The sequence below is a fragment of the Balaenoptera ricei genome, chromosome 6 (assembly GCF_028023285.1).
Source record: "Balaenoptera ricei isolate mBalRic1 chromosome 6, mBalRic1.hap2, whole genome shotgun sequence".
Classification (NCBI taxonomy): domain Eukaryota; kingdom Metazoa; phylum Chordata; class Mammalia; order Artiodactyla; family Balaenopteridae; genus Balaenoptera; species Balaenoptera ricei.
The window spans coordinates 108,457,840-108,471,453 of NC_082644.1; the positions used below are offsets into that span (position 1 = coordinate 108,457,840).

General features: G+C 45.4%; 1 long non-coding RNA gene across 4 annotated transcripts in view; it reads left to right on the forward strand.

Moving 5' to 3' along the window:
• Positions 1-13,614, forward strand: part of LOC132367953 (uncharacterized) — a 226,595-nt gene that overhangs the window by 139,990 nt on the left and 72,991 nt on the right. Inside the window, exon 5 of one of the 4 annotated variants that reach the window (XR_009503885.1) lies at positions 3,317-3,578. The exons of the other annotated variants lie outside the window; for them this stretch is intronic. This is a non-coding gene — a long non-coding RNA (uncharacterized LOC132367953). Of the gene's footprint in view, positions 1-3,316; positions 3,579-13,614 lie in introns of those variants that run through there. 4 annotated transcript variants of the gene reach the window in all.

Below are 13,614 nucleotides of genomic sequence, written 5' to 3' on the forward strand. Positions count from 1 at the left end.
AGACCATTGGTAGCAGTGAAACAGGATGATTAGATCATGTGAAGGAGTGGGGCTTCTTTAGATTAAGGGAGAGAGGGAAGTGGAGGCTCCGAGAGGGAATATGTAAGTTGAGGCTTAAAGAATAAAAAGAACCCAGATGAGTAAGGATCCGGCAGGAGACCATTCCATTCTAGGTGGAAGGAATCATAAGTGCTTGGTGTGCTGAAGGATCAGAAAAACAGCCAGGAAGGTGGAAAAGGATGGGGGTGGGCAGTGAGTGGGGGCGGGGAGGGCAGGGGGAAGGGGTAGAGGAAATCGGAAAGAAGACAAAGTCCAGGTCACATACTGCCTTCGGGATGGGGCTAAAATTTAGATGCTATTCTAAGGGCAATGAGCAACCACGGTAGGATTTTTACAAAGTAAGCTATGAACAGAATGGATGGATGCACGTTCTATGTGCATTATCCTACCCAACAATATTCTGAAGGAGGTAGTATTATTACTCTGATCTTGCAGATGAAATGAAAGGTTTTAGAGAGGTTGGGTATCTTGTTCGAGCTCATACATCCTGGAACCCAGTTTCTAACCCCAGCAGTCTGACCCCGGAGTCTGCAGGCTTAATCAAATCTAGGAATCCTATTGTCAAAGGTCCCAGAACTTCTTTGGATTCTGAGTCACCATCCAGTTTGGGCTTCTGTGAGTTCTAGTTTTTCCTATTCTTGGATTCCCCCAGTAGGGGGGTGTCCATCCCTCTTTACTGCAACATGTTCACCCAGACAATAAACCTGTCTCCCCTGAGGTAGCCTCAGGGAGTGTCTGTGTCTTTGCCTCCTACATGGTAAACCAGGAAAGTGACAGGGCAGGGGTCAGACAGAGGGCACCTGATGGGAACCCACTGGATGGTTCTTTCTACTTCACCTGGCAGCTCTCCCCCAGGCAGAGGAAGGAGGTAAAATTCCCTCTTCTCTCTCTCTCTATCTCTCTCTCTCTTGCACACACACACACACACACACACACACACACACACACACACACATACATGCATGCACAATTTCTCAGTCCATCAGTGCATCAGCCGGGCTCCCAGACTGTAAACATTTACTCCAGGCTCTTTTATCTACAAGGCATAAACAGTCCCAGCATATGCTCAGCAGGGGCCCGCCCCATAACTGTTCCAGAGCATGTCTGCCTCTTCCCCAGGAGCGGTGATGATGCAGGTTCCAGGCTGCCTTTCTGAGGCTTCCTTCCTGACCACCGTCTCCTCATACCTGAGTGCCACAGGCGCTGGGGCAATGACAGCCATTGATGTACTGGCCCCTCCAAGGGGTACCCGTAGCTCCACCTTTCCCAAGAGGAGGGCCTTCAAATCCACGGGCCACAAAGTGCAGAGGTCTTGGACAAGGCTGGTCAGCACTTTTATTGAGGGTCAAGTTTAAATGTGAACAAAAGAGATTTCCAGGAGATACAGAGGAAATTCACAAATGTTCCTGAAATGGATTATTGTCATACAACATGTGAAAGTCTCTGCAGAGAACTTCATGAAGCCAAAAAAAGAAAAAGGATGGCCTAGTTACTGAGCACTTCCTGTGGGCCAGGTGTTTTGCTTCTAGCATCTCACTTATCCTCACTACAATCCTATAGGGTAGATACCATTACCATCTCTGTTTTGTAAATGAGGAAACCAAGGCCCAGAGAGGTTGAGTCATTTGCTTCAAGGTCACACAGCCCATAAATGGCAGAACTGGCATACTATCCAGCATACTCCAGATACTCCAGAGCCCAGAGGAGTCCACGATGCTGTGCTGCTTCCCTGGGCCATGGAAGCCCGTGTGATAACGGCTGCACCCCAGCCTGGGGGAAGGCAGGCAGGCAGGTGGCCTGACCCATCCACCTCCCTGTACTCCCACACTGGGAGATTGTTTGGATCTTCTCTATTGTTTTCATCATGGTCACTACCTTTTGCTGGGCTGATAGCTTCTCACCTGGAATGTGAATTCCAAAGACTTGAACACTTATTATTGGCAAAGGGCAGATGAGGAGGTGGGAGGTATCTGAATATTGAATCAGACATGGCTTCTGCCATCAAAAGACTTAAAAGATATAATGATGAGGAAGTATAAGACAGCAATGTATGAGTCCCAGTTGCTTCATATCCTTGACAACACTTAGTACCCTCAGGCCTTTTAATTGTACCCTTTTTACTAGGCCTGGGGTAACATCTCCTATTAGTTTAATTTATATTTTCTTAGTGGATAATATGTTGAGGAGTTTTCAGATGTCTTTTGGCCATGTGATATCTCTTTTGTGCCAGTCTTTTGTTTGTTCAAGTCTTTGCCAGTTTTTAATTGGGTGGTCTTTTTCTATTGATTAATCGTTCTTTATATATTTCTAATATGAGCCCTTTGTCAGCTATATGTATTGTAACTATCTTCTCCTGGTCTGTGGCTTTTCTTTCACTCTCTTGTTGTTGTCTTTCAATAAACAAATGGTTTTAATTTCAGTGATGTTCTGTTTCTCATTCTTTTCTTTTATGGTTAGTGATTTTGTATGTCCTGTTTAAGAATTCTTTACCTATGCTAAAGTCCTGAAGATATTCCCCTATATTTTCTTCTAGAAGTTCTATTGTTTTACCTTTCTCACATAGGGCCATACTCTATCTCAAATTAACTTTTGTATATGTTGTGCAAAAGAAGGGTCAAGGCTGACTTTTGTCCACATGGATAGTCAAATGAATACCACATGATATCACTTATATGTGGAATCTAAAAATTAATACAAATGAACTTACTTACCGAGAATCACAGACATAGAAAACAAACTTATAGTTACCAAAGTGGAAGGGGTCGGGGGAGTGATAAATTAGCAGTTTGGGAGTAGCAGATACAAACTATTATATATAAAACAGATAAACAAGGTCCTACTATATAGCACAGGGAACTATATTCAATATCTTGTAGTAAACTATAATGGAAAAGAATATAAAAATATATATATATATATATATAAACATATATGAATAACTGAATTACTAACACATTGTAAATTAACTATACTTCAGTTAAAGATAAATAAATAAATAAATAAACTTTCCTGCCATTAAAAAAAAAGGGAGAAGTGAGATCTTTGGCAAACCGGAGAACAGCATCCCACTTACAAAGCATTCAAGCGACGTGTTTGTGCTTGCCAAATAAAGCACTGACTGACCACAGGCCAGGATCCGTATCCCCGAGCCCCGCCGATCTCCAGCGATGCTCTTTCTAGCTCCAACATCTGCTGGCCTTTGCATCGCTTCATCTTATACGCATGTGTGTTTTTATTTTCCCACCTTCGGCATCAGGAGAGGAGGCATGAAGCCGAAATGAAGCGCTTGTATAACAAGATGGAGAAAGGAAGGAGCCGAAGAGAAAGATCAGAACCTTTCTCCCCCTCATCCCCAGCCTGCAAATACTCTGCTCGGAGAAGGCAGCGTCCCAGCTGGTCTGGGATCAGCTTGGCCAAGGCTGGGAGGAGACCCAGCGCAACCCAAGCCTCATTTCCGAAGTGTGTTATTTCACCCCTGCTTCACAGATAATGTAACTGAGTCACTCAATTGAGCATAAAATAGAAATTTGGCTTCTTATCTGCCTCAGACCTGACTTTACTATTTTCTTTCTGCAAAATACATTTTTCACTATCTTATCTTCTAATAAACAATCCTAGCTTGGCAGCCTTGTGGCAATGGCACTGAATGCATTTAAGAGACATATTTTTCCTCTCTCACTCCCTGCTTAAAGTCTTCTGTTTAAAAGCCTACGTGTTTTTTTCTTCCCTTTTGGAAAAAATATATATCCCATTTGTATGCCGTTTTCCTTTAAAGAACATACATATTTTTCATGAGGCGTTCTGATGGATCCCTCCTTGTTTTCCCTTTTGCTCACTTGATCAGAATTAAAAGAAGGAACTTAACCTCCACAGCAATGGTGTGTGAATTTGATGGATTTTAGGACTGGATGGGGGCAGTCAGGGTGGCACCTTTAAGAAAGGGGCGATTTCTAGAGTGGTCACACCCCAATAGCTCCTCCAAGATTGGGTGGTGGGCAGGACACATTGATGAGAAGCCAGCCATGAATGTTTAACGCCTCCCTCCAATGCAGACTGCCATCAGATGCGCCAGACAGGGAGGCTTAAGCCACAGAGGAAAGAAGAGGAAAGGGGAACCAATATTTATTGGAGCTTTCAGAACAACCTTCTCAGAGAACAACCCCATTAAACAAAGAAGAGGAAACACCCCCATTATTGCAGAGCAGGAAACTGGGGTTCAAAAGAGCTAATGCACATCCAAAAGACGAGATTCAGTGGCAGGTCTCCAAGCACCACTTTGGGAATTAGAACCACACACAGATTTTGTCGTGTAGTATTTGTAGTGTTTAGGCAATTGTTTCATTCTGAGTGTCAACTGTAAAAGCAAAGAGGCTAAAAGTCCTTCCTCAACTGACCTCCATGCTATGAATTCCAACTCCTACCATTTTATGCTGGAAAATATAGGAAGTTAGAGGTGCATGGATTTTACTGTTTACAAAATCATTTACCTCCACTGCTTTTGCAGTTTATACTCAGAGTAAACCTCAGCCTCTGTCACATCTGATCCCTGATAACCTCACCACCTCATTCACCTCCTCCAATGTGCCACACCCTGTTTCCCCTTAGAGTCTTCGCGTGTGTGTTTCCAGCAGTACCAGGAACACTTACCCTTACCCATCCTTCACGCGAGAGCTCAGAAGCTGCATCCCCAGAGAAACTTCTGTGACCACCCTACCGCAGGGACCCCCCGCTCCCCTTAATCTCTCTATAGCATCCCCCTTCTCCTTCACAGTAAAGGACAGGCCATTACTTCCTAATCTGGTGTGGACACTTGGGACAGTCTTGGGGGACAGCCCTTCTGGACCAGCATCATCGACCTGCTTCCTTTGCTCTCCCCTGTGGGCTCATGCCTCAGGCTCAGCTGCCCTCTGCCCACACCGAGCAGTACATTTATGCTTGTGCTGCACATTTAATATCCATCTCCCCCACCAGTCTGTCAGCTCTGGAGTGAGGAACTGTGTCATTTTGTTCTATAACACATCTCCCTGTGCTCAGTACACTGCCTGCCACCTAATGGGTGCTCTGTGTATATTCGTTGAACAAATGAATGAATGAATGTGATGATCACAGCAACCCTGGGTGACAGGCATTTGTATCCTCTTTTTCTAATAACTAATGAAATCAGTAATAAGAGTTATCATTTCTTCTGTGCTTACCATGTGCCTGGTCAGATTCTAAGAACTTTAATACTCACTATAGCCGTCTAAGGCGGGCACTATTCTTATTCCCATTTCACAGATGAGGAAACTGAGGCACAGAGCACCCACAGGCTGAAGCCAGAGCACAGGATTTCCTGTTTAAAGCACCTGCTCCTTCTACTCAACCGCAGGGCCTCACATCTGAGCCACCAATGTCATGAAAGAAAGAACAAAGAGAGAAGAATCCCATGAAAATCGCCTTGAACTCAGGTTACCATTTGCATTGGGAAGTGATCTGGTAAGAGTTAGTGATCTGATAAGAGTTTGCGATCTCCTCCAACATTTACCAATCTTAGGTCAAAGACGTTCATGCAAAAAGTCCATAACTTCCTAGTCTGGCGTGGACACTTGGGACAGTCCTGGGGCGCAGCCCTTCTGGAACAGCATCATTCACCTGCTTTCTTTGCTCTCCCCTGGGGGCTCATGCCTCAGGCTCAGCTGCCCTCTGCCCACACCGAGGCCTTTGCCAGTCTGAATACCCCATTTCTCACTCACAGCCTGGAGAACAGGATGAGGTCAATAGGTCCTTCTGTTCCTGCAGGAAGCCAGAGAAGATTAATCTGTGGGACAGAGAGATGATGCCCGGAAACGGAGGAGATTTATAAAGGACAGAAATTCAGGCCAAGGTCCCTGGTTTTTGTTTCCCTCTCTCTGTCTTATGACTACCACACAGCACTGTGTTTGGAAGAAACTTCGAGAGGTCCTCTGATCCAGCCTCCTGCCTCCTTGAGGCGAAAAATGATGACCCTCTTATACTCGCAACCCTTAGGCTCTCAAGAGCTCTGGCCTCTGTACAGCTCAGAGTGCAACCCAGATCAAGTCCAAGTATTTTCACCTGGCACCTGAGATCCCCAGTGGTCTGGTTCCATGCTGCCTAATCTCCTCTTAACCCCCAAGCAAAACTCCACTGCAGCCAAACTGGCACTTCCCCATGTCTCCCAACCTCCGGCCCTTTGCCCACGCTCTAACTCCCACTTGGAATGACTTTCCTCCCTCTCTTCAGTAATTTGCTAAGGCTCAGAGCAAATTCCCATCACCCGTAGGTCTTCTCCGCCATCACAGGTCTTCATCATGTGAATTCATATTAATGCGGGTGTGTCTTATTTGCTAAATGTTTGTAAGCTCATCACTTCTTGGTGACTTAAGTCACAGCTATGACCTGTATATTTCTATTTCTTGTGCACTGAATGCATAAGACCCTCACAGTGTAGGGTGGGGCTTCCCTCCCTAATCAGCCTCCACATACAACGTGCTCCACTTCGTCTTCGCACAATGCTATTCCCTCCACTACCATAGCTCTTTCCCTTCTTCTCAGCCTGGAAAAGTCCTTACCCATCAAGGCAGCAAAGAACTAACACTGCAGGGCTATCACATGGCAGGTACTAAGCGAGGTTGGGCTTGGTGTGTATGACCTCAGTTAATCTTTACCAAACCCCAGGATACAGCTAGTATTATGCCCGGTCTATAGATGATAATACTAGGGCTCAAAGAGTTTAAGTTCATTTATGTATTTATCTGTTCATTCGAGCAACAGTTATTTATTTCACATCTACAGTGTTCCAGGCATTCTCCTGGAATATGAGGATAATAGGGCTGAATTTAACCAATTCAGTCCCTGCTTTCTTGAAGCTTTTTATGAGATGATAGTAATGTGACAGACTCTCTTCCATTAGCATCACATCAAAACAAGGTATCACAAATACAGTGAGGTTTAACAAGGAGAAGCATAGAACTTTTGTAGATCTCACCCAGCCTGGGTGACAGAAAAAAACCCTCTGGGAACAACACTTCCAGAGACCAGAATGACAAGTAGCATCCTTAATTTAGGCAAGAAGTAGGGGTAAGCTACCTACTAGAAATTACAAAACTCATTTTATTGGAGGCACTAGGATTCTATCCCCAAGTCCCTGCTCCTTCAAGCATGGCGCCACCTCCTCTGAGAAGACGTCCCAGAACACCGACTCTAGGCCAAGCCCGTGCTCCCACAGAACCCTGAGTCTAAGGCCACCTTCTCACTGTGTCCTCACTTGGCCCTTTCCTCTGTGTGTGAACATTGCTGGTGTCTCTTCCTCTTCTTATAAAGACACCACTCAAACGGCCTCATTTTTACTTAATCACATCCTTAAAAGCCCCATCTCCAAATACAGTCACATTGGGGATTCGGGCTTCAACACGGGAATGTGCAGCAGACACAGATCAGTCTATACCACCTTCCACGTGGAGAATATGTTACATTTCAAAGTTTACAAAACATTTTAACTGCTATGAAGAACGTGAGCTATGGGGACAAGCAAACCTAGGTGTGATTTCTGGATCTGCCACTTACCTGCTGCTTCACCTTGAACAAGTGACTTTACGTATCCTCAGTTTTACTTGTCTGTAAATTGAGACAACAATGTGTGCATTACATGTGTCTTGGCTGGATTAGAGAATGAGTTATAGAGAGCCCTTAGTGAACGGTACTGATGCTGCTGGTGGTATTTACGACCAGTCTAGGTTTAGATCCAGACATTAACAGCCAACATTTAAGGAAGCATGAATATGCCAAACACCATTCTAAGCGGATTCACTCACTTAATTCTTAAAACAACCTTAGGGATTAGGAACTGCTATTATCCTCATTTTACAAATGGAGAAAGTGAAGCACAGGTTGAATAAATGACCTCAAGGTCATACACAACAAATAAATGGAGGATCTTGACACCAGAGCCCAGGATCAATCTTATTACAACTAATTCACTAAGCACTTTAGACAATGTCTTCAACTTCTCTGAACAAAAGCAATACTATCATGGCCTATGATTGGTACAAAAAATTAACTCCTAGATGACGAGGTGCTCAAGAACGGTTACTTCCCTTTTTGCTTGAACTTCACAGTTTTCATGGATTTTTATTAGGGAAATAATAGTGACAACATTTTTTCAGACAAGGCAGCCAATATAAAAAATGTGACTTATCTACAAATGAGCTGATGAAATCCCCATCCCCCCAGTAGAGAACATAGCTTGAGTCCATCTTTTAAAGCCTAAAATGTTGATTAAAATACTTTTACAAAGTAGAAAAAAATAAAGCTAATATTAAAAAATCCTGCTTTATTAATCCCCAAAGGGAGGATTTTATTAATTCCTTTAGAATCCAATAAAAGTGTATTTTTTAATCAACTTTGTTTTCCAACTCCTGCCCGAGTGTTAAATCATAGCAAAGCAGCTCACATTTCTTAAGACGCTTCCAGACCTGGCTCAGGAGTGTGGGGGACAGATATGGATGCAGATCTCTTAGACAATCCAGCTGGATAAGACGAACACATGAAGTACTAAGTACTATCAACGTGATGTGAAAAAGTGGTACTTAGCAGGGTGATCTTTGTCTATTTTACTCGCATACAAACAGGAACCATTTGTACATGACAGTACCTGGCACATAGTAGGCCCTCAATAGATACTTATCCAATAAGTAGGAAAGAGAATAATCATGTCGTATAGACATGGTAAAAAGTTTGGCTTTAACCCAAAAAACAATATACCTAAGAGTTTTAAGCAGGAGAGTAACATGGTCTGATTTTTTTTTTTTTTTTTTTTTTTTGGTAAATCACCTTGATTTACTGTTAGGAGACAGGATACAGGAGCTGGGAGGGGAAGGAAACAGGATACCAATTAGAAGGCCATTATATAGTAGGGATAATGATGGCCTGGACCAGGGTGTAGCAGTGGAGATGGAAGAAGAGGAGGGATCCAGGATGTAGTCGGGACCTAGAGTTCACAGGATGTGCTCAGGGATTGGATATGAAAGACAAAGGGAAGAGAGAATCAGAAGGACCTCCTGGCAGTTTGCTTGAGCATCTGAGTGGAAGGTTGTGACACTTACTGAGATGGGAGCAATACAAGGAAGATTGGGTTCAGGGTTCAGGGAGGGCAGAAGTCATGTATTCTGCTTTGGACATGTGAAGGGTAAGATGTCTACTGACATTCAAGAAGGGATGTCAGACAGTGGATGGATGGATGAATCAGGAGCTAAGAAAGATGCTACAGTGTTAGCATACTGAGGGGTGGAGATGGCAACGTTGGGTGGCCCACCGGCAGCCTTTGAATCGAGAGTAAGCCTTGCTTTTGTACCACAACATTAAATCCATGCCTCAGCCAAACTAAAATCATAGAGTTCTCAGAAATAGACAAAACTGTGAATGTAAAATCCACAAACACCAAGGACACCATGGTTCAGTGCTTATGTTTCAGGCAGATACCCAAAGATGACCAAATGGCCCTCCACCTTCCTTCTGGGGCTCCTCCAAAGCACTCTAGCCCTCTCCCGCACCCAGCAAGTTCTAGGTGAAAGTCACTGGTACCCACATACCGTTAAAGTCCACCCCGCAAACTGCGGGTTTAATCAGATGCATGGCTTCATTGCTTGGGCTTAATGAGGTAAACTAGACCTCCGGTAATATTGCCTGTATAATTGACATGGTTCTCTGGGAAACATTACGCTTTATAATGAAAATACTGTATATAATTAGAATCTAATAGGAAGAAAATAGTAATTAGCCAGAATTAACTGAACAGACGCAATCAGGCAAATAAAGGTTATCCTCAGGAGAGGACCCTTCAGAGTTCAAATGCACGTCCTATAATTGTAGAGAAGCCCCAGTAATTAAGGGTAATTTTTTTCCCTGCATCGTGGTAGAAGAGGGTTTTTTTCTTTTTTTGCTGAGTGGCAGAATGAGTCTGGCCAAGACCTAAAATGGATCTGGAAGGTCGTACACACAGATCCACGGGAGAAGGGGGAGGGCAAGAGAAAGGCAAAGGGCCCAAAGCCTAAAAGTCCAGGTGTGAATTCCAGGTGCAGCTCTGTCATGAACCAGCTGTGTGACCTTGAGTGAGTCACTCCCCCTCTCTGATGATAATGATAATAACAATAGCTACCATTTATTGCGTATCTACTTACTGTGAGCTGAACTAAGCATTTCCCATACGTCGTCTAATATAACCTTTGGTTTCCTAAACACTGGATAAACATTCTCTCTTTTTCATTTGTTTTAAAGCACAGATTTTTCTTTTCATCAGCTTAAACCAGGCAATGAAAAAACAAATACTAGTAACGGCAATAATAACAACTCTCTCCAGGGTTGTCGTGAGGACCAGTTTAAATGGTACCCCTTTTCCAGCTTAAGAGAGAAGGAAACCAGCCTTTATGGACCACTTGTTCACACCAAGAACATTCCAAGAGCCTGGAGCTGTCAGACCCCAAGCCTGAACTCCCCTGGCTATAAAACACCCACCCAATTAAAGACAGTCACGACTGCTTGCATTACTAGGTAGCAAGCTCGTGCTGTAAGGCTGCAGCCGTGGATGTGCTCCTGGGAGGACATGGGGTCACTCACTGAACTGCTTAACCTGCAGGAGGAAGAGAGTGGAGTTTTGGCTGGAGGAGAGTTGGCCGTGAGCAAAGCCAGGAAAGCTCCTAGGCGGGCCGCTGAGAAGCAGGGCTTCACATGCTGGTCCAGAGCAAGAGCTTCAGCATCATGTGCTCTGGGGTCCCGATATGGGAACTGGAACGCCGACGAAAAACCTTGCTCTCATCAGCAGGAGAGCGGCGTGTTTGGCCCAGGGTTACACATCACAGCACTTGGCCCCGTGCCCCCAGACAGCTGATTCTCTGAGCGAATCCAATCAACATTCAGCAGCACAGACCCTGAGCCAGGCTAGGGTGGGCCCTGGAGTTACAGGGGCCGTCCTTTGTGGAGACTGCAGCCCAGGGAGCAGGGGTAAGAATGGGGAGAGGGCAGAGAGATACATCACGTGTCTTCAGAACACAAGCAGGTGAGGGGTGTGATAAAGGATGCCCAGAAGAGGTTACTGAATAACACCTGAGAAGAATGGACAGATCTGGGAAGACTTCAGGGAGAGGCAGCATTTGAGTACGACCTCGTCAGGTGGAAATAAGAGAAAGGGACAATTTGGGAACAAGGACCAGCCTGGGCAAAGGCATGGTGGCAGATGGATACACAATATATGTCAGGGAAAATCACTCGAGGCTCTGCTATGGCCGATCTATAGAGAAGCAGGAGTTTCTGGTCCTTTCCTGGAAGGAGATGGGGACTCCTTGGGTTCCTCTCTCTGCTCCCACCTTCCTCTCTCCCTGTGAAGGAGTAGTTGGATTTGGGAGACTGAAGGGCAACTCTTTCTGTTGTCCAAAGGCCATTCATGGGAAAGAGCGAGCAAGAACGGTGCCTTCCAGGGATGAGTAAATACATCTCTCCTGGGGGTCCCGCTCCCTGCCTCTGCCCAGGATGGGTGGGTGTTGCTACCACAATAGGCCTGTATTTGCTGTGCAGCTTGTCCGTCTGTCCCAGGGTGGGTGACTTCCACAGTCCAGATTCAGGCAAGAAGTTCCAAGTGCAGCTGAACCGTTAGTGAATCTGAGAGTGGTTTTATTTCCTACCGGAATCTTCATGTTTGACGTTCATTGGGTCCAACCTGGAGGGTGGATAGGAGACAGCGAGTGGCAGTCCTGGCCCTCCCAGCGTGTGCTGCAGGATCAGTGCAGGGCTGGGTGTGCTTAGATCACAGGGCAGGTGGGGGATGGTGGGAGATGAGGCTGGGAAGGTGGACTTGGGAAATGGAGCAGGTAAGATCCAAGCCATCAGGCAATTTCAGTGCCCTTTCCCCCATACCAAATATCAAATCCATCTGAAATTTGAAATGCACCCTCTCTTTGGGAAATAAGGATCCAGCCTTAAGGGGCCTGCCTATCAATCTGTGTGTTGAGACTTGTGCTCAAAGCATGTCTGTACCCCGGGTCCTAACATCCCATAACCCATCTCCCCACCTGCCTCAATACAATTTTTTCTTTTTTTTTTTTTTTAAAGATTGATTGATTGCTATGTTGGGTCTTCGTTTCTCTGCTAGGGCTTTCTCTAGTTGCGGCAAGCAGGGGCCACTCTTCATCGCAGTGCGTGGGCCTCTCACTATCGCGGCCTCTCTTGTTGCGGAGCACAGGCTCCAGACGCGCAGGCTCAGTAGTTGTGGCTCATGGACCTAGTCGCTCCGCGGCACATGGGATCTTCCCAGACCAGGGCGCGAACCCGTGTCCCCTGCATTAGCAGGCAGATTCTCAACCACTGCGCCACCAGAGAAGCCCTCAATACAATTTTGATACTAGAGATATCACGCATGAGAGTGGAGAGAGGTTGGAGGGTGTTCATAAGTGCCACTAGAGGAAGAAGGAGTGGATGGAGAGATGGCCGTGGGACCTCAGTCTCTAGTTATCACCAAACTGATGGGTATGTAAAGCCTGTATTTGTCAAATGCCTACTGCCTGCAAGGCTTTGTAAGAGAAGTCAGGGAAACTTGACAGAGAGGCTAAACATATTCCTTCCATGTAAAGAATTTACCATATAGCAAGAGAGAGAAGATTTGTATAAGATAATTCTAATACAAGGTGAATGGAAATAAGATGATTAGATTACGTGCTATAAAGCGCTATGGGTATGCAAAGGAGAGTGAGAGAATTCTTTGGCAAGATGATTTAAAATAAGTTTCCTGGAAGAGGTGGTCTTGAAGCTGAGGCTTGAACCCTAGGTAGGATTTGAAAATGCAGAGATAGAAGGAAGTTCCTCCTGGTGGGGGAACAATAACAGGCAAGGCCAAGAGGGTGACATTAGGAGGCGAACATGGGGACAAATAGGAAATCATGAAGGCCACTAGCTCCATGTAAAGAAGCATTCTGAAAAAGTAAATGCAAGCCAAATCTAGTAGGATTTTGATGTCAAGCCAAGGTGGACTTTGCCTTGCTTTTTTTTTTTGGGCTGCACCAGGCGGCATGTGGAATCCTAGTTCCCCCACCAGGGATTGAACCCTTACCCCCTGCAGTGGGAGTGCATAGTCTCAACCACTGGACTGCCAGGGACGTCCCTGTCCTGCATTTTGAGAAGTCATTTGAGCAGGTGCATGACTCAAGCAGAGCAGGATCCTGGTGCAATTGACCACAGCAGCGCCCCCTAGAGGAAGGGGATGACGAAGAGGAGGCTTCTTCGCAGAGTCTCCGCCCTGGAGCTAGTCTCCCATCTGTGCTGAGTGACAGGCCGAGTGATAGGAAGTGACGTCGCAGGATGGTTTTTGCAGACCACAGAGCGCCTCTGCCCCTTTCGTTTTCTCTGCCAGAAGCGGGACCCAAGGCAGCTCTGATGATCAAAGGTGGAACCCTCTTGTCTGGGCTTCGTATGTCTATTATTATAGTCACTTAATGCCTAATTATTCAACCAGCCACAAGGCTTTCATAGAGCTCCTTGACTGAGAGCAATCGGATTTGTCAGACACTTCCA